The 24,172-nt window shown below is 38.2% G+C and overlaps 1 protein-coding gene across 7 annotated transcripts in view; it reads left to right on the top strand.

Annotated features, from left to right (window-relative positions):
* Positions 1–24,172, top strand: part of DYRK1A (dual specificity tyrosine phosphorylation regulated kinase 1A) — a 149,587-nt gene that overhangs the window by 71,648 nt on the left and 53,767 nt on the right. The window lies entirely within an intron of this gene.

Here is a 24,172-nt window from a genome sequence, read left to right as displayed (position 1 = left end):
CTCCAGCTGTCTCTCTCTTTCTCTCTCTGTGTCAAATAAATAAAACCTTAAAAAGAAAAAAAAAGAATTGATGAGAAACTAAACAACATTTAAATTCAGGATATTTTATCCTGGAGCACCTGTCACCAGGCAGACGATGTTTCCTTGTATCTCTAGGCCCTTAAAGAAAATAAAAGTGCCAAGGTTTTAATTTTTCCCCCTTCAAGGATGGGAAAATTTTGTGATATGAAGAATGGTTAGGAGATGGACCAGGAAACAGTCCTTGTTTACATGGAAAATGCCTTTACTGCTATTGATTGGAAGACAGGTTTAGGATTGCTTTATCAATGTGGAGGGAATAAGAGAAGCCTGAACCTGGGAGAACTAGCCAAAATAGTAAAAACCCAGGGGTAAGAGTGTGAATTAAATTGATTTAAAAATCTTTCCTTTTTATTTCTCTTCTTGCCTTTATCCTTAGTATTTTTTTTTTTTTTAAAGATTTTATTTATTTGACAGAGACACACAGTGAGAGAGGGAACACTGCACAGGGAGTGGGAGAGGGAGAAGCAGGCTTCCCGCTGAGCAGGGAGCCTGATGCGGGGCTCCATCCCAGGATCCTGGGATCATGACCTGAGCCGAAGGCAGACACTTAAGGACTGAGCCAAAGGCAGACACTTAAGGACTGAGCCACCCCGTGCCTCTATCCTTAGTATTAAAGGAGGTTTGTGAGCATTCTGGGTAGTTAAAAAACCACACCAAATAATATCTAAAGTTTGAAGTAAATGGAGATTGAATCTTTCAGGGAATGGATTAAATGCTTTAGGTTAGAGTGATTTGTAAACCTTTTTTAAGCCTTGGTTAGTAGATGCTGTAGGTGATGGCATGGGGAATGATTCTGAGCTAATCTTTTTTGAAAGTATATTTCAATATAATTTTCATATGTACAACAAACCAAGACACTTAATTGATACCTGAGTGATATATTGATTATTCATAGATACTGTGTTTGAAGATCATTTGGGAGGACTTTGATTTTCACCTACAGGATCTTTATGCACTATTTTTCTAAAAGTATGGTTTCTTTTTTAATAGCATTAGATGATCTTTAAGGTTTCTTCCAGCTTTAAAGTTCAGTTATTGATCCCTCTCCTCCCTGTAAGAAGCTGACTCTGGTTTGGTTTCATTGGACTTTTAGTGATTTTCATCCAGAATCCCTCAGTAGAGAGAACATGAGAAGAAATAAGGAGAGAAGTGTGAGTGGTGGGTGCTTGAAGATGGTGGAAAAGTGGCTTCAGTTTTCTTAAAGGGGAAAATAATTTGCAGTGATACAGAACCAGCATGCTGTTTTCTTTCAATCTGATGCTCAAAATCTGTTCTGTGTCTTAATTCAATATATTTTACGAATGCTGGAAGTCTTTCTGGAGACATTTACAAACATTGTGTGGAAAAACATATTTAAAAATTGCTAACTTCTCCGTGTGGGATGAATCTGTACTCCCATTTAGAAGGAGATAATTGCTACGATAGGTGGGACAAGTTGATCTATTTTAAAATAAAATTGTATCTTTTATGAAGATAGAATTATAAGGCACAAATGGGAACTGTGTCTCCTTGACATGTTTCACAGCATTTCTCTGAATATGTGAGATTAAAGAAATTCTCTCAACCAGTAAGAATTGTCTGAACACTGATGTTCTTTAAAACTATCTTTGTAGCTGTTAGTATGTACTGACAGAGGTTTTCTTTAATGTTTTATTCATTATTAGAAAATTTACATATGAATATAATGTGTTTATATTATGCTTATATCTTAGTTGAACTTGGTTTCAAGATGAGTCTTATTTACTTGGTCCCAATTTGCATATTCTGAGCCCTATAGGTTAATGCTTAATTTGAGTTTTATTATTTTAAAATTATTTTTGAAATTATATGTTAACATGCATCATAATTAAAAACAGAATGTTATTTCTCTTCAGTCTGATAAAGTTTAAGACTTCCAGCAAGCCATGTGTTCTCTTATGCCCACCTTTTATTTAGTCTTTCCATAATAGAATAAATACCCTTTGTAGGATTCCTTTAAAATGTAATGTTTGAGAATCTATTTGAAAGTATAGAAAGACATTTACATAATGCTTGCTTTTGAGTAGGTGGGGAAAAAGTTGAAATGTTGATCCCAGCTTCTGTTAGAAAAACTCATATCTATATAGTAAAAAGTTAAAATTACAACAAATACACTACTTTAACTGTATTCTGGATGTATTACCATTGGATTGCTTTTGGAATCAAAGGTGAAATATGATTTTAATCCTTTACAATTGCTGTTAATTTTGCTCTAAACCTGAAAGTGTTAACAGCAACTTGAAAATGTGACAAAGCTCAATTTCATTTCTTGTTTATTGCTTGTTTTCCTATTGGACAATTGGAAGTAGCTCTGCCCTGGCAACTAAAATAGGCTATTTGCATAACCTAGTTTGATTGGCTAGCATTCTGACTAACAGTTCCAATCATATGGTGTCGGTTTAGTGGTAGGCTATGCTAATTAGCCGCTGTTGCTGGGGTTCAGGATGGTTTCTGTGTGCTGTTCTGCTGCATTGTGTTGCCTGGTGAGAGACATTGATAAATGAGTGTTTAATGATCTGCAGCAGTTCCCACTCACTGCGGGCAGGCGGATTTTAGAACAGAAGTGGAAATAAGGATTTAATTGCTCTGTTAAATACCTGTAACCAAAGTATGTGTATTATATTACAGAAGTTAACTTGTACAAAATCTTTATCTAATTAAATACTTTAGAACATTAAAGGGAAATATTTTAGCTTTGTCTCTTAAAATATAACTCAGGTAACAGCACTATGCACAGGTTTTCTAAAAACCCTGTTCAGTAAAATTGATCATTTTTTTCCAGATTAGAAATAGTACTGTTGCAGTTAAGTAGCATATTTAATTTTTCTCATGCTTTTGACGTTTTATAAAGGTACATGTTTGTTTTTAATAAATTGGTGCAAGGTTTTGGGCAGAATTTATCTTGTACTGCCCATGTAATCTAGCAAATAGGAGCATAAACTTGAGCTCCTGGTTCATGTTCTTCTGTTCAGGTGGAAGATCAGGTGTATTCACCACCTCCTGCTATTACTACCTTTCTAATTTACGTCAGATGTTTTAACTATTGCTTATACTATATTATTTTTGGTTTAAGTCTTTTTGGGGTAATGTTTGGGAGATTTTGTAGGGAATACAAAACTCAGTGCTTTATTCAAGGAACATAAAAGGTAAAGAATAAATACTTGCAAAGTTAGATAAAAATACAAAATAGTCATACAGAAAGTGCCATAAAGATTTATCTAGAAGAGTACAGGAAAAAAAAAATCAGGCATTTTAAGGATAGGGACATGGGAGATGGATTGAGTAGTCTGGGAAAGGCTGAAAGAGGAAACCCATAGAACTTGTGTTAAGGTTTTAAATATGGCTTAGGATTCAAATAGCTGGAGAGTAATAGGAAAGAAGAACATTTTAGTGTGAAGAATAGATAGCAATCGAGTAAAAGTCATCTTTCTGGTATTCATTTGTCCAATATAGGTAGTCACATTGATCAAGGGCCCCAGTAGCTTAGCTATTTCAGTGCCTGGGCAAGCAGGCTGGTTGTCGTTCCCTTAAAATGAGAGCTGCAGTTTTAGTGTTCTATTTCTCATTTTCTTTGGCTTTTATTCACTTTGTTTTGCGACAACCAGTGCTTTTCCATTTTTGTGTCCATTGGTTAAAGCATAGGACTTTTTAACTTTCTTTCATCCCTCCCTTCTGGCCCTAGAGCAATGAAACACAGGATGGCACCCAAAATAATTCATGTGAATTTAGATGTCTGTATCAAATCTACCACTTTCCCCTTTAATTGTTCTGTCTTTTATTTAAGAGCCTGGTTAAATTAGATAGACAAGCTAATTGGACAGTCTTATAGCCTTGCAAAGAATAAGAACAATTAAATATTAACATTTGATTTTTAAAATATTTTCCTAGGCATATATACTTTATTCACCTACATAGTCAAAGGAACGTAGACTCTTGGACTCAGGAGATTTATAAATCTAATGAAGGTGGTTGAGGTATGTCTTTAAACTGTATCACATGGTAGAGTATCCACAGTATAAGAGAAGTGGAAATTCAGAAGTGGGAGTGATCCTTTTTGGATTGGGAGTAGGAAAAGATTTGTGGTGGAAGTGGTATTTTCCATGGTCTTCGGGAATGGATAGGATTTTAGCAAGTGATGCTGTAAGGGTGTGGAGGATGCTATCTAGTTGAAGGTGGAGGCCTGTTTAGAACATTTTGTTGACTAAGGTTGATGGTAGAGAGACTATTGTTGAGGGCCATGAAGGGTGGACAGCATAGACTTTGAAGTTTCTCTTGTAAAAAGTGGGGGATTTAAAAATTCTTTTAGCAGTATTTCAGTTTTACTAAAACATGTCTTCTGTGAATGTTTATAAATTTCAGAATAGACCTTGCCTTGATTTTAAAATACTAAGGTATGATACTGAGTAATTTCTAGATGTTTGGTCTAAGCAACTGGAAGGTTTGAGTTGCCATCACATGAGATGGGATATGCCATAAGAGAAGCAGAAGAGGGGGCGGGGTGTACCTCATAAAAAGTCATGTTTTGGATGGGTTGCAACTTTTTTTTAACAGCCTTATTGTATTATAATTGACATATAATAATTTCACATGTAATAAACTTCCCCCTATTTAAAGTGTATGATTTGATGAATTTTGACATCTATCACCCATGAAACTTTTACCACAACCAGGATAATGAACATATCCATTCCTCCTTCAAAAGTTTCCCTGTACTGGGGCACCTGGGTGGCTCAGTCGTTAAGCGTCTGCCTTCGGCTCAGGTCGTGATCCCGGGGTCCTGGGATCGAGCCCCGCATCGGGCTCCCTGCTCCGCGGGAGGCCTGCTTCTCCCTCTCTCACCTCCCTTGCTTGTGTTCCCTCTCTCACTGTGTCTCTCTCTGTCAAATAAATAAATAAAATCTTTAAAAAAAAAAAAAAAAAAAAAAAAAAGTTTCCCTGTACTTCTTTTTAATTCTGTTTCTTGTTCCTTACCTCCTCCCCTCCACCCAGTCCCTAGGTGACTATCAATCTGTTTTCTGTCACTGCACATTAGTTCATTTTTTCTAGAATTTCAGGTAAATGGAATCATACACTATGTTGTCCTTTTTTGTCTGGTTGTTTTCACTCAGCACAGTTACTTTGAGGTCCGTCTGTGGTGTAGTACCTATCTAGTTCATTTTTTTTTTTTTAAGATTTTATTTATTTATTTGACAGAGAGACACAGCGAGAGAGGGAACACAAGCAGGGGGGAGTGGGAGAGGGAGAAGCAGGCTTCCCCATGGAGCAGGGAGCCCAATGCGGGGCTCAATCCCAGGACCCCGGGGTCCTGACCTGAGCCGAAGGCAGGCGCTTAATGACTGAGCCACCCAGGTGCCCCTAGTTCATTTCTTTATTACTGAGTAGTCATTTTGTGGATATATCACAATTTATCCATTCACTTGTTGAAAGGACATTGGGGTTGTTTGCAGTTTTTGATTGTTACAGGTAAATTGCTATGGAATATTAATGTACAAGTCCTTGCATGCTCATGTTTTCATTTGTTTTGGATAAAAACCTAATTATGAAATGACTGGATCATATGGCAGGTGTATGCTTCACTTTTTAGGAAACTGCTAAACTGTTTTCCAGGGTGGTTGTGACATTTTGTATTCCTACCAGCAGTGTACAGGAGTTTCAATTCTTCCACATCTTGCCGTATTTAGTGTGGCCAGTCTTTTCAATTTTAGCCATTCTAGTAGGTGTGTAGTGATATCTCATTGTGTTTCCAGGTGATTAGTGATGTTGAACATCTTTGCATGTGCTTATTTGCTCTCTACATGTCGTCTTTGGTGAAGTGTTTGTACAAATCTTTGACTTTTGTTCTTACTGTGGAGCTGTGAGAATTCTTTATCTGTTTTGGATATGTCCTTTATCAGATATGTGATTTACAAAGATTTTCTTGTAGTCCATGGCTTATCTTTTAATTTTCTTTAAAAAGTATTTTGAAAAACAGGTGTTTTACATTTTTATGAAGTATTATTTATTGATTTGATCTTTTATGGATCATGCTTTGGAAAACATTTGCCTAATTGTCCCAAGATCTTAAGATCCTATTTTTTTCCCTCCCTACAGATTTTATAGTTTTGGGTTTTACATTTAACTGTGATCCATTTGGAATTAATATTTATAAATGGTTCTGCAAGGGGTAGCTAAGAGATCACTTTTTTTTTTTTTCAAATGGATATCCAGTAATTCTAGAACCATTTGGCAAAAGGACTGTTCTTTCTCCACTGAATTACCTTTGTATCTTTGTCAAAAATCAGTTGTGGGTCTGTTTCTGTTCTATTCCATTAATCTGTTGGTGTGTCTTGATGCCAATGCTGTATTGCCTTTATTACTATAGCTTCATAATATGTATTGACATCAGATAGTGTTCGTCCTATGATTTTCTTCTTTTTTAAAATTACGACTACTCTGTGTCCTTTGCATTTCCATATGAACTGTCAAATCATTTTGTGACTTTCTATAAAGAAGCCTACCAGGATGTTGACGGGGACTGTGTTGAATCCATAGATAATTTTGGGAAGAATTGACATCCTAAACAATGTAGAGTCTTCAGACTCATGCACATAGTAAACTCTCCCTCTAATTAGATTTTTCTTTAATTTCTTTAATTTTTCTAATTTTTAGTGTGCAAGTCTTTGACATATTTTGTCCTATTTATATTTAAGTATTTCATATTTTTGATACTATTATTTTTTTTTTAAAGTAGGCTCCATGCCCAGCGTGGAGCCCAGCACGGGGCTCAAACTCAGGACGCTGAGATCATGACCTGAGCCAAAATCAAGAGTTGGACTTTTAACCTACTGAGCCATCCAGGCCACCCCTGTTATAAATGGTTTTTAAATATTAGTTTCTGATTGTAGTTGCTAGTACATAGTAATACAGCTGATTTATGTACGTTGATCTTGTTTTCTGCAACTTTGCTATAAGTCACTTACTAACTTCAATAACTTTTTTAAGATATTTATTTATTTATTTGGCAGAGAAGAGAGAGAGAACAAGCAGGGGAAGGGGCAGAGGGTGAGGGAGAAGCAGGCTCCCTGCTGAACAAGGAGCTCGACCTGGGGCTCGATCCCAGGGTTCTGGGATTATGACCTAAGCTGAAGGCAGATGCTCAACTGACTGAGGCAACCAGGCACCCTCCAAAAGCTTTTGGTAGATTCCATCAGATTTTCTATGTGGATGATTCTGTTGTCTGTGATGAGAGACAGCTTTGCTTCCCCCTTTCCAGTTTGGTTATCTCTTATTTCTTTTTTTGCCTTTCGCATTGGCTGGAATTCCATGGAATATAGAATACATATAAAACATAGAATACAGTGTTGAATTGAAGTGATGAAAGAGGATTTCCTTGTCGTTTTCCTTATTTTAGAGAGGGAAACATTGTCACCACCACTAAGTGATGCTAACTGTGGAGTCTTGTCATTGTCCTCTATCAGATTGAGGAAGATCTTACTTCTAGTCCTAGTTTGCTGAAAAATCTTTTTTTTTTTTTAAATCAAGAATGGATGTTGGATTTTGTCAGGTATTTTTTCTGCATCTATTGAGATTACCATGTGTTTTTTTTTTAAGTTAATTCGATGAATAACATTCATTTCTGAATGCTAAACTGACATTGCATTTCTGAAATAAAGGCCACTTGGTAATGATATATTGTCCCTTTTTTTAGATTGAAGGATTCAGTTTACTACAGTTTCGTTTAGAATTTTTGCATCTTATGTTCATGAAAGTTAATTGAGGTTTCATTGACTTTTCTATGTTGTTTTTTGTTTTTTCTTTCATTGATTTCTATCTACTCTGGATGTTCATTATTATTTTTTTTTTTTATTCTTTAACTTTGGATTTCATTTGCATATTTTTTATTAAGGTAGAAAACAAGTCATTGATGTGGTATGTTTTGGTTTAAGTGACGCTGCAATGTATTTTCTATTTTTCCCATCTGTTCTTTATTCCCACCTCCTCTTTCTGCCTTCTTTGGATTAATTGAATTTTTTTTTATGTTTGATTTTTTTTTTCCCTTTGTTGGCTTATTCATTTTAACTCTTTGTTGGTTTTTTATTATTACTATTATTTTTATTAACATATAATGTATTATTTGTTTCAGGGGTACAGGTCTGTGATTCATCAGTCTTACACAATTCACAGTGCTCACCATAGCACATACCCTCCCCAATGTCCATCACCCAGCCACCCTATCTCTCCCACCCCCCTCCACTCCAGCAACCCTCAGTTTGTTTCCTGAGATTAAGAGTCTCTTATGGTTTGTCTCCCTCTCTGGTTTCATCTTGTTTGATTTTTCCCTCCCTTCCCCTATTATCCTCTGTCTTGTTTCTCGAATTCCTCATATCAATGAGATCATATGATACTTGTCTTTCTCTGATTGACTTATTTCGCTTAGCATAATACCCTCTAGTTCCATCCATGTTGTTGCAAATGGCAAGATTTCCTTTTTTTGATGGCTGCATAATATTCCATTGTATATACATACCACATCTTCTTTATCCATTCATCTGTTGATGGACATCTAGGCTCTTTCCATAGTTTGGCTATTGTAGACATTGCTGCTATAAACATTGGGGTGCATGTGCCCCTTCGGATCACTACATTTGTATCTTTGGGGTAAATACCCAGTAGTGCAATTGCTGGGTCATAGGGTAGCTCTACACATTTACCCATGTAGTTACCTTTTCTAATGTTCTTCATTCTTTTATTTAGGTCCTCTTTCCATCTGAATTCATTTTCCTTCACCCTTAGTACTTCCTTTAACATGTTTTGTAGTGCAGGTCTCCTAGTGACACATTCCTTCACCTTTTGTGTATTTGAAAATGTTTTTATATCGCTTTTGCTTTTGACAGATATTTTCACTGGGTATAAAAATTCTAGGTGATTCTTTTTTCTTTAAAGAATTTAAAGATGTTGCTCTGTTTGCTTGCATTGTTTCTTTCAAGAATTCTTTCATCCTTATTCTTGTTCCTTTCTACATACATGTCTTTTTTTTCCCTGCTGCTTTTAAGATTTTCTTTTTATCAATTTTAAGCCATTTGATTATGATGTACCTTGGTGTAGCTTTATGTTTCTAGAGCTTGGAATTTGTTGAATATCTGGGCTGTGGTTTTGTAGTGTTTATCAAAATTGGAAAATTTTGGCTTTTGTTCTTCCAACATCTTGTTTGTTTACCTTTTATCAAGAAATTTAGTTACATATATGTTAGGGTATTTAAGATTGTCCCAAAACTTGAAGAATGTCTGTTAAATTTATTTTAATCTTCTTTTTAAGATTTTATTTATTTATTTTAGAGAGAGAGAGAGCGTGAACTGGGGGAGGAGCAGAGGGGGAGGGAGAGGGAGATATTCTCCAGAGACGCTGTGCTGAGCACAGAGCCTGATGCGGGGCTCGATCCCATGACCCTCAGATCATGACCTGAGCTGAAACCAAGAGTCAGATGCTCAACCAACTGAGCCACCCAGGTGCCCCTTAATCTTTTTTTCTATTTCTTTATGTTTTGACAGCTAATTTAGGTGTTGAGTAGTCAGTTGGAATTCTTTTTATTGCTATCTTTTTATTGCTATCTATTCAGGTTCACCAGTCTTTTCTTCTGCAGTGTCTAATTTGTTAATCTCATCCAGTGTGTTTTTAATTTTACGCATTGTAGTTTTAATTTGTACAAGTTCAGTTTGTGTCTTTTAGAAAATATTTCTACAATTTCCCTTAACTATTTGAATATGTGGAATATGGTTATAATACTTGTTTTAATGTCTTTACCTGCTACTTCTAGGGGCTATGTTGATTCCAGATTGATTTTTTTTCTCTCATCATGGGTTGTGTTTTCCTGATTTTTTTCCATGCCTGGTAATTTTGATTGTGTGCCAGACATTTGTGCATTTTTACTTTGTTGAGTGCTGAGTATTTTTACATTCTTATAAATTTTCTTGACCTTTTTTTCTGGGAAATAATTTGATCTTTTGAGTCAGACTTCTGAGATTTTGTAGGTGATACCAGCAAGTATTTAATCTAATTATTCCTCACTCCTGAGAAGATACTACCCTGTATAATTTATCTTGATGCTTCCTAGTCTGGTTGTTTTGTGTGTGTGCGTGTTTGTTTGTTTTTAAGATTTTATTTTTAAGTAATCTTTACACCCAACGTGGGGCTCAAACTCACGACCCAGAGAGTAAGAGTTGCACGCTTTATTGGCTGAGCCAGCCAGTTTGTTGCCTAGCTTCTCATAGCTTGCTGGCGATCTGTGGCATTCCTTGGCTTCTGCTGCATTATCCTGAACTCTGATGATGTACTTCCTGTGTGCGTGTCTGTCTTTGCGTCCAAATTTCTTTTTCTTGTAAGGGCACCAGTCAGATTAAGGCCCACCCTAATGACTTTATCTTAACTAATTATATCTGCAATGACCCTCTTTCTAAATAAGGTCACATTCTGAGGTACTTGGGGTTAGCATTTCAACATGTATTTTGAGGGGACACAATTAAACCTGTAATATCCTCCCACCCCCCGACATACCACTTTTATGCTCTTAGAGTCTTACTTTTGTTCCTCCCTCCTCTTGGGCTGCCCATTTTCCTTTCCTCTGCATAGCTTACTTTAAAACCCCCTACTAGTTATAATTAATCTGTATTTAGAAGGCATTTTTATTGTGCTTTTTATTACAAGTATTTACATGGCTGTTTGTTGCACAGACTTGTAATAGTTTTGAAGAACTGGAAAGGACTCATTTTTGGAATTGTGTCCTAGTTCTTTGCTCCCACCCTAGTACCACCTGTAGAACTTTATAACTAGTGGTTTCTTGAACGGAATGTATTAAGGATTGTGTCTAAGTAGACAAGTTGTAGGAGGGAAACATTTAAGTATTTAGGAAGGATTGGAGGTTCAGGAATCTGGAGTTAGGGAAGCCACTTGGGAGGTGTTTCATAGTAAGCCAGACATGCATGAATTTATTAAACAAGTACTCATTGTGCTTACAGAAGTACAGAAGCCTCTAATAGGTGTTAGGAATAGATAGACCTGTGAAAATACCAGAATCTGCCTTCTATTCTTACGGAATTTACTGTCTGTGAAGAGTTATGAGGTAAGAGAACAGAGAAGATGCATACAAAGGAATTTCCTATGGAACCCTAGACAAAACTTGAAGAATGATTAGTCATTCAGGGTAGAGAATGAAGAAGAGTCAAAGAAGCATGAGATCAAGCCTGGCTGAGTGAGAGAGTATTTTGTTAGTACAAATGGGAAGTCAGGTAAAGGCCTTCTGTTTTAGGGAGGAAGATATATAAAAGATAGATAAAATGATAGACAAAATAAAGGGAAACTCTTAAGTAAAAATTCCACACTGCGGAAAATTCAGAAATGAATAATGAATGGTAAACATGGGTCTTGCTTTCCCATAAAAGAGAGCTCATGAGCAGTTAATTGGGTGGAGGGGCTGATGTTAGAGTCAAGAGCAGGGCTTCCTGCTCTTGGTAGGTGATATCCTGAAAATGTTTGAAGGAGGAGTGAAAGGGCTAGAGACCTGGGAGGGGATGCTGGGATGATCATTTCTATTTCACTGATGAGGAAGCTGGGGCACAGAAAGCTAAGAAGGGTGCTCAAGAACATAGGTTGTAAGTGTTGGAGCTAGAATTCAAACCTGGGTAGTATGGGTTTTTAGTTCTGTGCTTTTAAGGCAGTACTCTGAGCTTGTCACTAATTTTTTTCTTTAAATCTACTCACTTATTTAATATGTCAGGTTTCTTTCATAAAGAAACTGGAATGCTATGAGAAAGTTAGAACATCAGCCTCACTTGTCCCTGATGGAAGACAGGAATAAAAGTAAGAAAACCAGAGTAATTGTGTTAAATTCATAAAATGTACAGAATGTATACCTGAAAATAATGGAACTATTTATGATCAGTTAGTAACTAAGGAATATTCTGGTAGATGTCAGGTGGTTTAAGATAATGAAATGGTGTGTGATACAAGCAACAAATATCGAGCATTTATTGTGTGAAGCATTTCTCTTGGTGCTGGGTATGTACTAGTGGGTGAGACAGAGTCCTTGCTTTCATGGAGCTTACATTCTAATGGATAGAGATAAACGTCTAAACAAGTAGATAGTTGGGGGAGCTGCAGTTTTTGCTAGGAGGGTCAGGGGTGTTCTCTCCGAGGGAGTGCTTTACTTCTGGTTCATTTCACTTGTATCAGATGAATATGTGTCCGTGGGTTATTCCAGTTTATAGTGACAATCACTGTCTTGCATAAGATCTTGAAAACCTATTCTTGTATCTTGAACAACCACTCTTTTTTCCAGTTGGAGTAGAGGAATGACAGTTGTCCATATGAAAGCCCAGGAAGCTCCAGATAAGAAAGTAGTGATTTGTAATCGCTGTCCATTTTGTCACAAAGCCAAGAAAGAGGCGGGAATTTAGTGGTGTCTGGTCTTCTCAATATTGGCAGTCTTAACATTCTTATTATTGTTCATTTAGGGGTAAGGACTTCTCTGCTTTTAAAACAGTGGGTAGATTTTGCCACCAGAAATGTCTTCGGCATTAAGAAAAGAAAGTAGTAATATGCAGAAGATTTAGTTGATGAAAATCCTTGCTAGTGACCCATACATACTATACATATTTCTCAATAGTTAATGTGGAAGAACATTTTATAACTGAAAGTTGGAAAAAGTTTTCTGAGCCCTAGGCCTCTCAGTTCACTTATTTTGAATAAAATAGATTACACTGCACTGCCTCATTTTATCTATTTCCTTATTGTTGCAATATTTTTGAAAACAAAGGCATATTAACTTTTTTCTAAAACATTGAACTATATGCATAACTATTAAATGCTCACTGCAGCAAGTACAACTCAGCTATCAAGTTGCATTTTTCAGAAATTCAAAAAGAAAATAGCCTGTTCAGGTCCACGGGGGGAATTTTTTTTTATTATTCATTTTGATTGTCATTAAGTAGTTAATGGGGAAATTGGCACTACTTTCCAGCTATTAAAAATATTTTACTTCTTGACATTTGAGAATTCATAGCATGAAAACAGCTTTCACATCCTTCAGTTTTTGAATTTGTGTGGTGGTTTAGAGTTTATAAAGTACGTTCATATGTGTGAGCTGATGTGACCCTCTTCTAGGTGTTGGAACGATTTGTCATCCCCACTTTGCAGAAAGGACAGCTAAGCCTTGGAGAAGGTCAAGGTCATACTGTGAGTTAGTAGGTCTGAGGCTAGAATTTGTTTATGCTTTTTAATGCAGTATTTACTCAGTGCCTCTTGTATGCCATAGGCCTTGTGGCCATTAAAACTAGCAAGTCCTGGCTGGCACCCCTACTTCCTGCTGTTAAAGCACAATATCTGGATAGGCAGAAGGAGTTCCTGCTCTGCTGGTGTTCTCTCTGTAATTCTGGTGCATGCAGTTTTTGGTTAGACTCACTGCTCCACCAATTGAGATACTGGTCTCGGTGACCATTTCTCCTTGTTAGCACTTGTCCTCCTCGCTAGTGACAGTGACGGCTTGGGAGGGGAGGAGAGGGCACAGCGTTACGTATAATAATCTCCCTACTCTCCTAATAGGAGAAATTGGTTCTTTTGTATTCCCCTCCTCAGTCTGTGTTTCAGTCTCATGAGGTTGGGTTAGTTGAGTCTGGCCATAATAATTTTTGAGTGCTATTACATGCTCATTCACCAAAGATTTGTCAGTGAATGGAAGCTACAGTTCCATCCTTAATGACCTTGTATCATAGTTGGGGTGAAAGAGATAATAACACAAGCACATGTACTGTAGAAATATATATTATATACATAAATGCATACTATTTCATATTATATAACTATGTGTAATATATAAACATATTAGCATGTGTGTATATATATGCGTATGTATATGAATGATAATTTCAGAGTGCCTCATACTAACCTTGTTGCTTCTGATGTCTCAAGACCTCAAATCTAGCCTGCTGCCTTTTTGATAAATACACAGCCAACACTCCCCGGTTTATGTATTGTGTGAGGCTGCCTTTGTGCTACAAGGGCAGAGTTGATTAACTGCAACAGAGACTTAGTGCTTCACAAACTCTAAAATATTCACACTTTGACTTTAAGAAAAAGTTGGCTGACCCCTGCTCAAACCTTGACAGCCATTGTATTTGAAGTTATGGTTCAGCTTCAAAGCTAGAAAATAAAAGATTGATTTGAGTAGCCAACAGTGATGACAGATGGTTGGAAACTTTGGGATGTAGAGGTAGTTTCCATCCCCTGGGTGTGGGATGGATCACTGGTAAATCAAGAGGTGGAGGTCACTGATTTTGCTTTGAGGTAGGGAGCCTGTTAGTTTTCAGAGAACATTTATTGTTGGTGTTTTCTGTTAAATGTGAATTGTGTATGGTGATTTAAAAACAGTACATTAAAATGATAAAGTAATAAAAGTGTATATAAAATAAATAATGATATTTGCTCATGTTTCCCTAGAGTCCCACTCTTCAGAAGTATTGGTTAATAAGAGCTGTTAAGAGATGGATTTTTCTGTCTAAATATTACCTTCTTCCAAGTAATTTTTTAAAAACCTGTATTTTTGATCTTTTTTCCCCATTGTGACTTCTTGGTTGACTTGGTTCCTCAAAATGCAAAGAATAATGGTTGTACAGTTGAGTATTTGTTACTTATAATACTAATGTAAAATATTTTAGAAAGGATTTTAATAGAAACCTTTCTGTCCGTTGATGAGTTGACACTGTAGATTTTTACAATTATCCTTTATTCTAATTATTCAAGTACTTGTGTGATATCATCACTATTTTAAATCTTAAAATTTTTAATAAAAATCTTTATTCTACCCATAACCAGATCACCTGGGAAGTATTTGAAAAATACTGATGTCTGGTCTCCATTTGAGACCTAAGAGTCCAAATTGTTAGAAGTTGGGGTGTCTTCTGTATTTTTTGTGTGTGTGTGTGTGTGTGTGTCTTCTGTATTTTTAAAAGCTCCCCAAGTGAGCTATTGAGAAGGTAGGACTTTTTATAATATAACTGTTTTCATTATGAAAATTTGTAGGAAAATAAAATCTGTAGGAAAATACGCTTCTAGTATAGGTCATGATTTCTCCTGGAAAAACATTTGTATACTGAGTTTTTTTGAATTCAGATACTGAACAGAGGAGAGAAATATATGTATAAAACAGGGATTATTTAATTTGGTTTGAATGTTCATATCAGTTCTTTCCCTTTTACCCTCTGCTTTTGTACCTATTCTCCAAAAAAAAGTCTACCCCCTCAAAACCAAAACCACATATTCTTAACTTGTGGGAGGTAACTTTGTATTAGTGCAGATCCTTACTAATGGTAAGTGTCCTATATTTGGTCAGTGTTTTCAAACTTGGAAATAACATTTAAGTATTTACTAACCTTTCTAGGTAGATACTAATATCTGTATTCATTTTGGTAGGCTAACGGGTATAACAAACATACCCAACCTGTCAGTGGTTTAAATCAGTAAAGTTTATTTCTTGCTCATGTAATAGCCCATTGACATCTACACCAGGGGATAACTGCCCTGCTCTATACAGTTATTCAGGGATGCTAGACATTTTTCCTATACTATATACATACATACAGTGTCCAAAGGTCATCACCCTGGGTTTTAGCATCCAGTCATCGGATTGGGAAAAAAGTATGTATACATCGGAGATTTTTTTCCTTTTTAAAGATTTATTTATTTATTGGGGGGGGCAGAGAGAGGAGGAGGGACAGAGGGAGTGGGAGAGAAGCAGGCTTCCTGCTGAGTGCAGAGCCCCAGGCAGGGCTTGATCTCATGACCCTGAGATCACGACCTGAGCCAGAATCCAGAGCCAGATGAGTAACCGACGGAGCCCCCCAGGTGCCCTTACGTGGGAGATTTTTATGGGTTAGGCCTGTAGTACCACACAGCACTCACGCTGATGTTCTGTGGGACAGTCTTAGTCACGGGGCCGTGGTAACTGCAGGGGGAGCTAGCTGCGTCAGTCAGGAAAAAGAAACGCCTTTGGTTATTGATGAGCAATCTAGTCCATGTGGCAGATGCAGCCACCATAAATGTCATCAGCAAGACAGTGATTTATTCTACGTAGTTATTATTGTTCCTTTACTCATTCTCCCATGTTTCTGCTATATATATATAGTTTCTGATATATATATAATAACCAACCCCCGACCTGTGATCTTTTTTGGGGGTGGGGGTGATGGTCCCTCATTGTTCATTTATGTGATAGTCACGGTTCTTGGATGCAGACAATAGGTACTCATCCTTGGCTAACTTGGGCAGAAAAAATGAATTTAATGGAGGGCTATAAGTTTGCCACAGAATTGATTGGAAAGGTGGAGACTGCTAGAAAAATAAGTAGGAACCAAAGAGGCAGGCGGCAGAGGACACAGCCAGGGTTGAGCCGTAGGCCCTTCTGTTTAGGGCGCCACTCCGTGGCATTTCACAGTGAGTGTCTGTGTGAATGTGCGCTCACTGTCCCTGCGCCTTGCAGGAGTGACTCCTCAAGTTCCTTAACTCTGAGCAGGAACATTCGTTCAGACTTTAGTTACTAGCAAGCCCTGGTTACCGAGGTGTAAGGAAGAGTGAGTTTTTGTTACTGTTTGGCTTTTATAGTACGAGGCATGGCTTTTTTTTTTTTTTTTGGTCTTTCGTGATACCCACAAACTATGAGAGTGCCCTGATAATGAGTGACCAAAGAATGAGAAACATTTCAGGACGTTTTCATCAGGAGAAAAGGTCCCGTGTTGTGGTATAAGATAGGAGACTGTGTTTCAGTCTTAATTTGCCCCTCACCTTTTTGGACAAGTCATTAAACCTCTCTGGGTAGCAAGTGCCCCCTCTGTAAATTGAGGTGGGGTGGTTGATATGTCTAATAATACCTATTTATCCACTCATTAAATAAACATTTACTGAGTGCCTTTATGTTCTGGCATAATACACATGAGTAAGATATCTTAGCCTTCCCATAGTTTAGTGGGTGAGTGGATAAATCATTCTAATATAATTTGGGTGAAGTGCTCTAAATAGCTCAGCCCAGGGTGGTAGGGTAGCTCATGAAGAGTACCTCATCCAGACAAGGAGGCGAGAGTGTTGTGGTCAGGGGATTCAGAGGTTGCTGTTTGCTTCGTGCACCCATTCATTTAATCGTGTCTATGTGAAATCTTTGCATTGTTGTAGTTAGAATACACAGTTCAGACCAGTCTTTCCCTCATTCATGGGTACTGATTGTGAGGACATACTGATTACCTCAGCACAGAGCATGCTTGCTGTGTTTACAGCAGAAGAGTAAGGGAAGGATGAAGCAGGGGAGTAATTCACTCTAGGATTCTGGAAAGATTTCTTAGAGAAGATGACATTAGATCTGAGTCTTGAAGTTTGAGTTCAAGATTTCTAGGAGCAGAAAAGAGGCGAACAGAGACTGTATTCTGGGCAGGAAATAGTTCTGTGCAGGCCCCGTCAGTGCCCCTGAGAGTCAGGATGCCTGTGGAGGGACAGGATGGAGAGAATGGTAGCCACTGAGGCAGGAAGTGTAAACACTTAAACCTGGAAGCTCTGATGTTTTAAAGTGTCGGGGATTTTGAAACATTTTAAGGATGCAAATTTGACAGCATTGGGGAGAATTAACTTAAGGCATGGAGACTAGAGAAGGAGCAGTTACTGTGGAGTCCCCTCTCCTCACTTTCTTCTGAATTAGGCTCTTGACAGTATGAAAGTGAACGGATTTGTGAGACCTTCCTGAGGCCAGAGTCACAGAATGTAGTTAGATTGTGTGTGTGTGTGTGTGTATGTGTGTGTGTGTGTGTGTGTGTAGGGAGGTGGAAATGAGAGCGTGAATAAGACGGAGGTTTCTAGCTTGAGTGGGTGGATGGGAAGATACCATTTGTAGACGTGGGTCACATGTGGCTCTGTGCCTGCTCTCCAGCCTGGTCAGACCTGGCTCATAGAGGGTGCTGTGCCTTCCAGCTGAGGCTCAAGTTAGCCTTGAAATCTGTCATAGCGCGTGTTCCAGACGGCCACCGCCAGGCTGTTGAGTTTGTACTTGAGGGGAAGCCTGGTTGACCTCTCTGTTATAAGGGGTGGGAAGGAGAAGAGGCATACCCTGCTCTGTGGTTCCCTCTCCAGTTTCTCTTTTCTGTGTTTTATTGTCTTCAAAACACTAATCATTTTCTTATATTCTCAAATTTGCTTATTTATTATCTGAGAGTTCCCCTGTCACTGGCAATAAAGTAACAAACCTAGGAGGCCAGAGACTTTGCTCATCATCTTCATATGTATGTCTTTAATGCTCTGAATTTTGTCCAGAACCACACTGTCCAATAGAAACAAAATATAAACCACTTACGTAATTTAAAAGTTTCTAGGAGTCACAGTTTAAAAAACAGTAAATACAAACAGTAACATTAATTTTACTAATATATTTTATTTCACCCAATATATTTGAAACATATTATTTCAAAATTAAAAATTATGAATGAGATATTTTACAGTCTGTTTTTTTTTTTTCCCCTGGTACTAAGTTCTTGAAATCCTGCACATGTCTTACATTGACAGCATATCTCAGTTCCTCTTAGCTTCATTTCAGGTGCTCCATTAGCCACCTGGGACTGCACAGTGGCTGCCATGTTGGACAGCTCAGGTCTAGAGCATAGCAGGGGCCCAGGAAATACTTGTTGAGTGAATTAATTAGAAGAAGATAGATTGGGTGTTAAAGGCCTATATAGAATGGAGGAAGGCTTTTGTTTTTACAGTGAGGAAATAGAGCATATTTATGTATTTGCTAGACGTGGAGAGAGAGGTGTTAGGTTACCTAACAGGAGACAGAGGGGTTAATTGATGGAGGAAGGCCTCCAAGGAGGTGGTTGGGAGTGGATTCTGTAGGCCAGGTAGGGGATGAAGGTTGTCTTGCTATCTCATCTCCTTTGAAGAGGTATATTCTTTGATTACCTTTTATGAGACCCAAATCCAGTTTGTTTAGTGTAAAATTCTAATTGAATTGTTTTACAACTCTTCCTTTTCCTCATTATAGGTATTAGATAGTTGAGGGTTATTTTAAAAGCCTCGAAAGTGGTTTTCCTAGGGACTTAAAAGATCCAATCATTATATTGTGCACCTGAAACTAGTATTTTTTTTTTTTTTAAAGATTTTATTTATTTATTTGAGAGAGAGAATGAGAGAGAGAGAGAGAGAGCACATGAAGGGGGGAAGGTCAGAGGGAGAAGCAGACTCCCTGCTGAGCAGGGAGCCCGATGCGGGACTCGATCCTGGGACTCCAGGATCATGACTTGAGCCGAAGGCAGTCGCTTAACCAACTGAGCCATCCAGGCGCCCTGAAACTAGTATGTTATATGTCATTTATACTTCAATTAGAAAAAAAGTTTTAAAAAGAAAGGAAAATATCTTTTTAGATGGGAGGTGGGGAGAAGTGTTATTGGCGTGTATCAACATTTTTACTTTGGTGTCCTTCAACTAGAAAAAGAAGTATTTTCTGTATTAAAAATTAACCAAGTCTGATTTTTAGCATTGTGATATTTGGCATTATAAAATTATATACTATATATGCTGAATATAAAGAGGTTATTTCCCCCAAATTACCCCTCAGCCCTTACATATTTTGAGTTCTTAAACAGTCTTTTTTTTTTTCCCCCCATAGTCTCTCATGTTAAGGGGTGTACTGTTAATGTGAGGTAAACTTCTGTTTGAGGAGAAGACATAGGCCTTGTGGGACCTCTTTGAATAGTAGTTTTAGGTGCTTATGAAGGTCACTGGATGTAAGGAATGTGTACAAAATGAGGCAGAGAAATGTAACAACAGTTTTTGAGGTTATGACCTCACGTTTTCAGGTGTTGATGCTGTAAGTGAAACTTTTAAAGATAATTTTTTAAAGCATTGTAATAGAAATTGCAAATATACACATAGGATTAACAGAAAACATCACGTGTTGTAGTTGTTAAAATACTTTATATCCTCGTTACAGCGTCCCTGTATGGCGTTGTACAGGGATTCAAAAAATGTGGTATCCACAACTTAGAAGTTAAGATTATATGTTTTAGAAAACCTAGATGACTTTTTAAAGGAAATCCAGTGACCACAAAGTCACTGGTATTGAAGATGGAGGTAGGCTTTTGCCTGTACTGAGATGGGTGCGTCTCACATTGTATATAGATACGTAATGTTGATCTCAGTGGGGAAGGTGAGATCTCCTTACTCTTGATTGGTACGTTCGGGCATCTGTGGTGACGTCCGAGCTGGAAGTCACTGTGGGGATGGTCATTCAGGAGTGTTCCACCTTTTTTTTCTGCCCAGGTGTCTGGAGCAGATTAGGTTACCTCTGTCAGAAAGAGGCTCCCAGGACAGTGCTTTGGAGACAGGGAAGGAGGAGGAGAGTGGTGTGTATATTTTGTAGCCGTCTCAGATGGGTAGTGCTACCCCCGCTGAAGGGGATGGAAAGGGGCCGTCTGCACGTGGGGCATGTTTTCCCCACAGTCATGGTGCTAAGCTCCGAGCCCGGGCCAGCACCCTGGCCTTCTGCTCCCAGGGCCAGTTTTCTTTTTTTCTGCTTCACCCTTTTCCTTCTCCTTTAAGACTTTTGTACTTTTTCTCCTTTCTCTCTTCAATAAAGTTTTTAAACTGTCATATGCTTGATAAAGTGACAAATACTAGAAGTCAGTCTTTAAAGTTCAGGTCATAATGCATTTAAGGAGATATCATCATCCAGCTTAGTCCCCTTGCCTGACTTTCTAAGTGTCACCACCGTTTTCCGAGTCACCTAGGCCCAAAACCTCTGAGTCATGTTTGAATCCAGTTTGTTTCCCCTCTTCCATATTTGGTCAGTTGGGCAGGTCCTGTCACTTATACTTCACAGTGTCTGTTCATATGTCTCCTTCCTTTTCTAACATGACCCTCCTAAACGCTCTCACAGTCCTTTGCTTGGACTGTTGAAGTAGGCCCCCGATTGATCTCTGCTTGTGGTCTCTCCCTGTTCCGATCCATATTACACATCAATTCTGTTATGATAAGCTTTAATAATAGGACATTTATTGAGCACAAACCGTGTGCCATATACCACTTTAAACGTTAACTCTTTAGTTTTTATAATCTTGAGGTACAAATATGGTTACTAACCCATTCTGCAGAGATAAAGGGATGCACAGATTTTATTAACTTACTCAGAGTCACACGGTAGCTAGGTAGTAAGTGGCAAAATTGAATCTATGCACTCTAGAGTGTTAATTGCTGTAACTAAAACCACAATAGGAGTCATGTCACTCCTGGCACACCTTCCCTGGCACCCTCTTACTTGTTTTACAAAATCCCAAGTCCTTAGCCTGGCAATAAGACTCTTGGGCCCAGCTTGCCCTTCTGTCCTTAACCTACTCTTGTGTGTTCTCCAGCCAACCTTGAGGCGACATTTGAACTGCTACTTGGAAGAGAAATGAAAGTTGATCAGGCAAAGCAGTAAGGCAGTAATGTTTGAAGCAGAGCGGGGGGGTGTGCTTGAAAGCATGGGGGCACCTCCAAGGGCCTAGAGCCTCGCAGAGTTCCAGGATGTCACAAGATGAGGCTTCACGTGGAGGTCAGGCCCAGATTGTGGCCCACTTCCTAGTCTTGTCTTCAGGACATTTGCATGAGCTCTTTACAAAACTCATGGATACTTAGAGAACTTGCTTTTCTTCTTTTGATGTGAAGTTGACTTGTTTTTCCTAGACTCCTTTTTAAATTCACCTCTCTCCTGCCACAGTCACTGGCGTGTCCCGTTTTCACCTGAATTGATGCAGGGTGTATTTGGGAAGGGACACTCTGAAGCTGGAAGCTGTTTCCTAGCCCCTGTCTCCTTTCCTTGTCGTTCAGTTTATCTTTACTCCTTTGCAGGGTTTCAGCAGTCTCAGCTTTTAGGAGGGGTTTCTCATGTCTCTTGAGCACTCCCCCTCTCACTCCTGGCTTTGAGGCCCAGCTCAGAGTGGTGAAGAGAGTGTTCTCTGGAGACAACCAGTCTGGTTTTCCCAACCACTTAGGAACCTGTGGTACCAGCCTGTGTGAGCCTGGGAACATGGGGCCACCACACTTGGGGCCCCTCTCCAGCTGCTTGACTTGAGCTTCTCTCTGTGTGAAAACACAACAAATGCTGTAATAATGCCACCTCATTTACAGAGCTTTTGGGGAGTACAAGGGCATATTGGAACAATATCTGGCATGAAATAAAAGTTCAGTAAATATTACTAATTTTATTTTGATTACTTTTTCTTGAATTGTGACTACTCAGAGTATTCCGGTAAAGGGTCATAGAGACCTGCTTTAACCATACAGTTATTATTGAGGGTACTCTGAAGAATTTTGCTTGTTTTACTTGTTTATTGACTGACTTTTTGACTTCTAGTGAGTTTGAAAACTTTTATATAGTTACTATTGGTTTGTAAGAATTGAATCTTTTCCCTGTTTTTTTTTTTTTTTTCCTGAAGTGAGGGGCATGTCTTGGTGTTTTTAATTGTATTGTTAGAGAGCTTTCTTATGTATTAAGGATATTGTATAATACTTTGGACAATAACATGTTCCATGCTGTTTCCATTTGGCATAGAACTGAGGTACAAGTTTTAAGCACTTTTGCACAGTAGACATGGAAGAAGGAGAACTAATTATGAGCTCTAAAATGATGTGTTTATTTGCTACATAAATATACTTTTAATGGAGGGTTACCTTTTTTTTTTTTTTTAAAGATTTTATTTATTTATTTGACAGAGACAGAGATAACGAGAGCAGGAACACAAGCAGCGGGAGTGGGAGAGGGAGAAGCAGGCTTCCCGCCAGGCAGGGAGCCCGATGCGGGGCGCGATCCCAGGACCTTGGGATCATGACCTGAGCCGAAGGCAGCCGCTTAATGACTGAGCCACCCAGGTGCCCTGGAGGGTTACTTTTTTTATATTATTAAATTTTATAACCGCTGTTGAACAGTTAACAGTTTGCTCAGTGCTTAACTTTTAAAGTGTCTTTGGTCAGATGAATATCTTGCCTTTTGGGCATTTTGTAATGGAAAATCCCTGTAAATATACAGTGTTTTAATTGGGATCACAAAGCCAAATGATTGCCTCATTGGATAATTTTAAGTGTTATGCTGCAATTCAATATAGGTACCCAAGTACTTAACTAGATTTAAAAATATCTTGTGTGTTACAGCTGTTTAGCTAGAACTAAAAATGAGTGGGGAGGTTGTGTATGGTTCTCTTTTCTGCTTGGGACAGGAGAGGGGGAAAGTTTTTTAAAAATATGTTGGGTGGTTTTGTTTTGGTTTTCCCCCTCTCAGCTGCTGTCGCTCTGCCTGCTTTGGGAGAAAGCAGAGGTAAAGATCAGGGAAGGTCTGAGGCCGCTTTCTTTCCAAAGAAACCTTCTGTGCCTGAAACTTGGTAGCATCTTCAGACATTTCTTAAAATGCCATGGTTGTGGCATAGTTGAAGGTGATTGATGGCCTGTGGTAGGTGACATTTCTGCCTGTGTTGTATTCCTAGCTGCTTCTTTCTGTGTTTGGATCCTTCTCCCCTCGAGGGGAAGGCAGCTAGAAGGCAGTGTTCAGCTTTTTAATGGCTTCATAATATTTCATCTTTTCACTGTGTTATAATATGTGATTTTTCTTTTTGTACTTCCAGGTTTTGGGAAGTCAACTTTAGTGTGCTTATATAGGCCTTGACAAAGTTATGGTCAGGATATCTGAAGAAAACTGGAACAGGGTGGGAGAGGAGGGCACGTCTTTGGGTAAATAAGTTTCGTTTATATGTACATATATATATACATTATATATGTGCGCATGTGTGTATACATAACATTTTAATATTTTTTAGATAAGTAGCATTTTACTGTTTTTGTATAGATTTTTTTTAAAAAAGGAACTAAGTTAGAATATAGCTGACATTATTTAAAATACGTCTTTTAAGCTCCAAACAGACTTTGGAGCACAGTCTTTTCTTTCCTTTGGCAACGATCTGTATAACATTTCAGATCCATGGCATTTTACAAGGGAGGGAATGCTTTGGGCTTACATGATTGGACAAGATAATGAATCCTCTCATTTCGT

This window comes from Halichoerus grypus, chromosome 1 (genome assembly GCF_964656455.1).
Source record: "Halichoerus grypus chromosome 1, mHalGry1.hap1.1, whole genome shotgun sequence".
Classification (NCBI taxonomy): domain Eukaryota; kingdom Metazoa; phylum Chordata; class Mammalia; order Carnivora; family Phocidae; genus Halichoerus; species Halichoerus grypus.
This window is presented reverse-complemented; position numbering and strand designations above follow the sequence as displayed.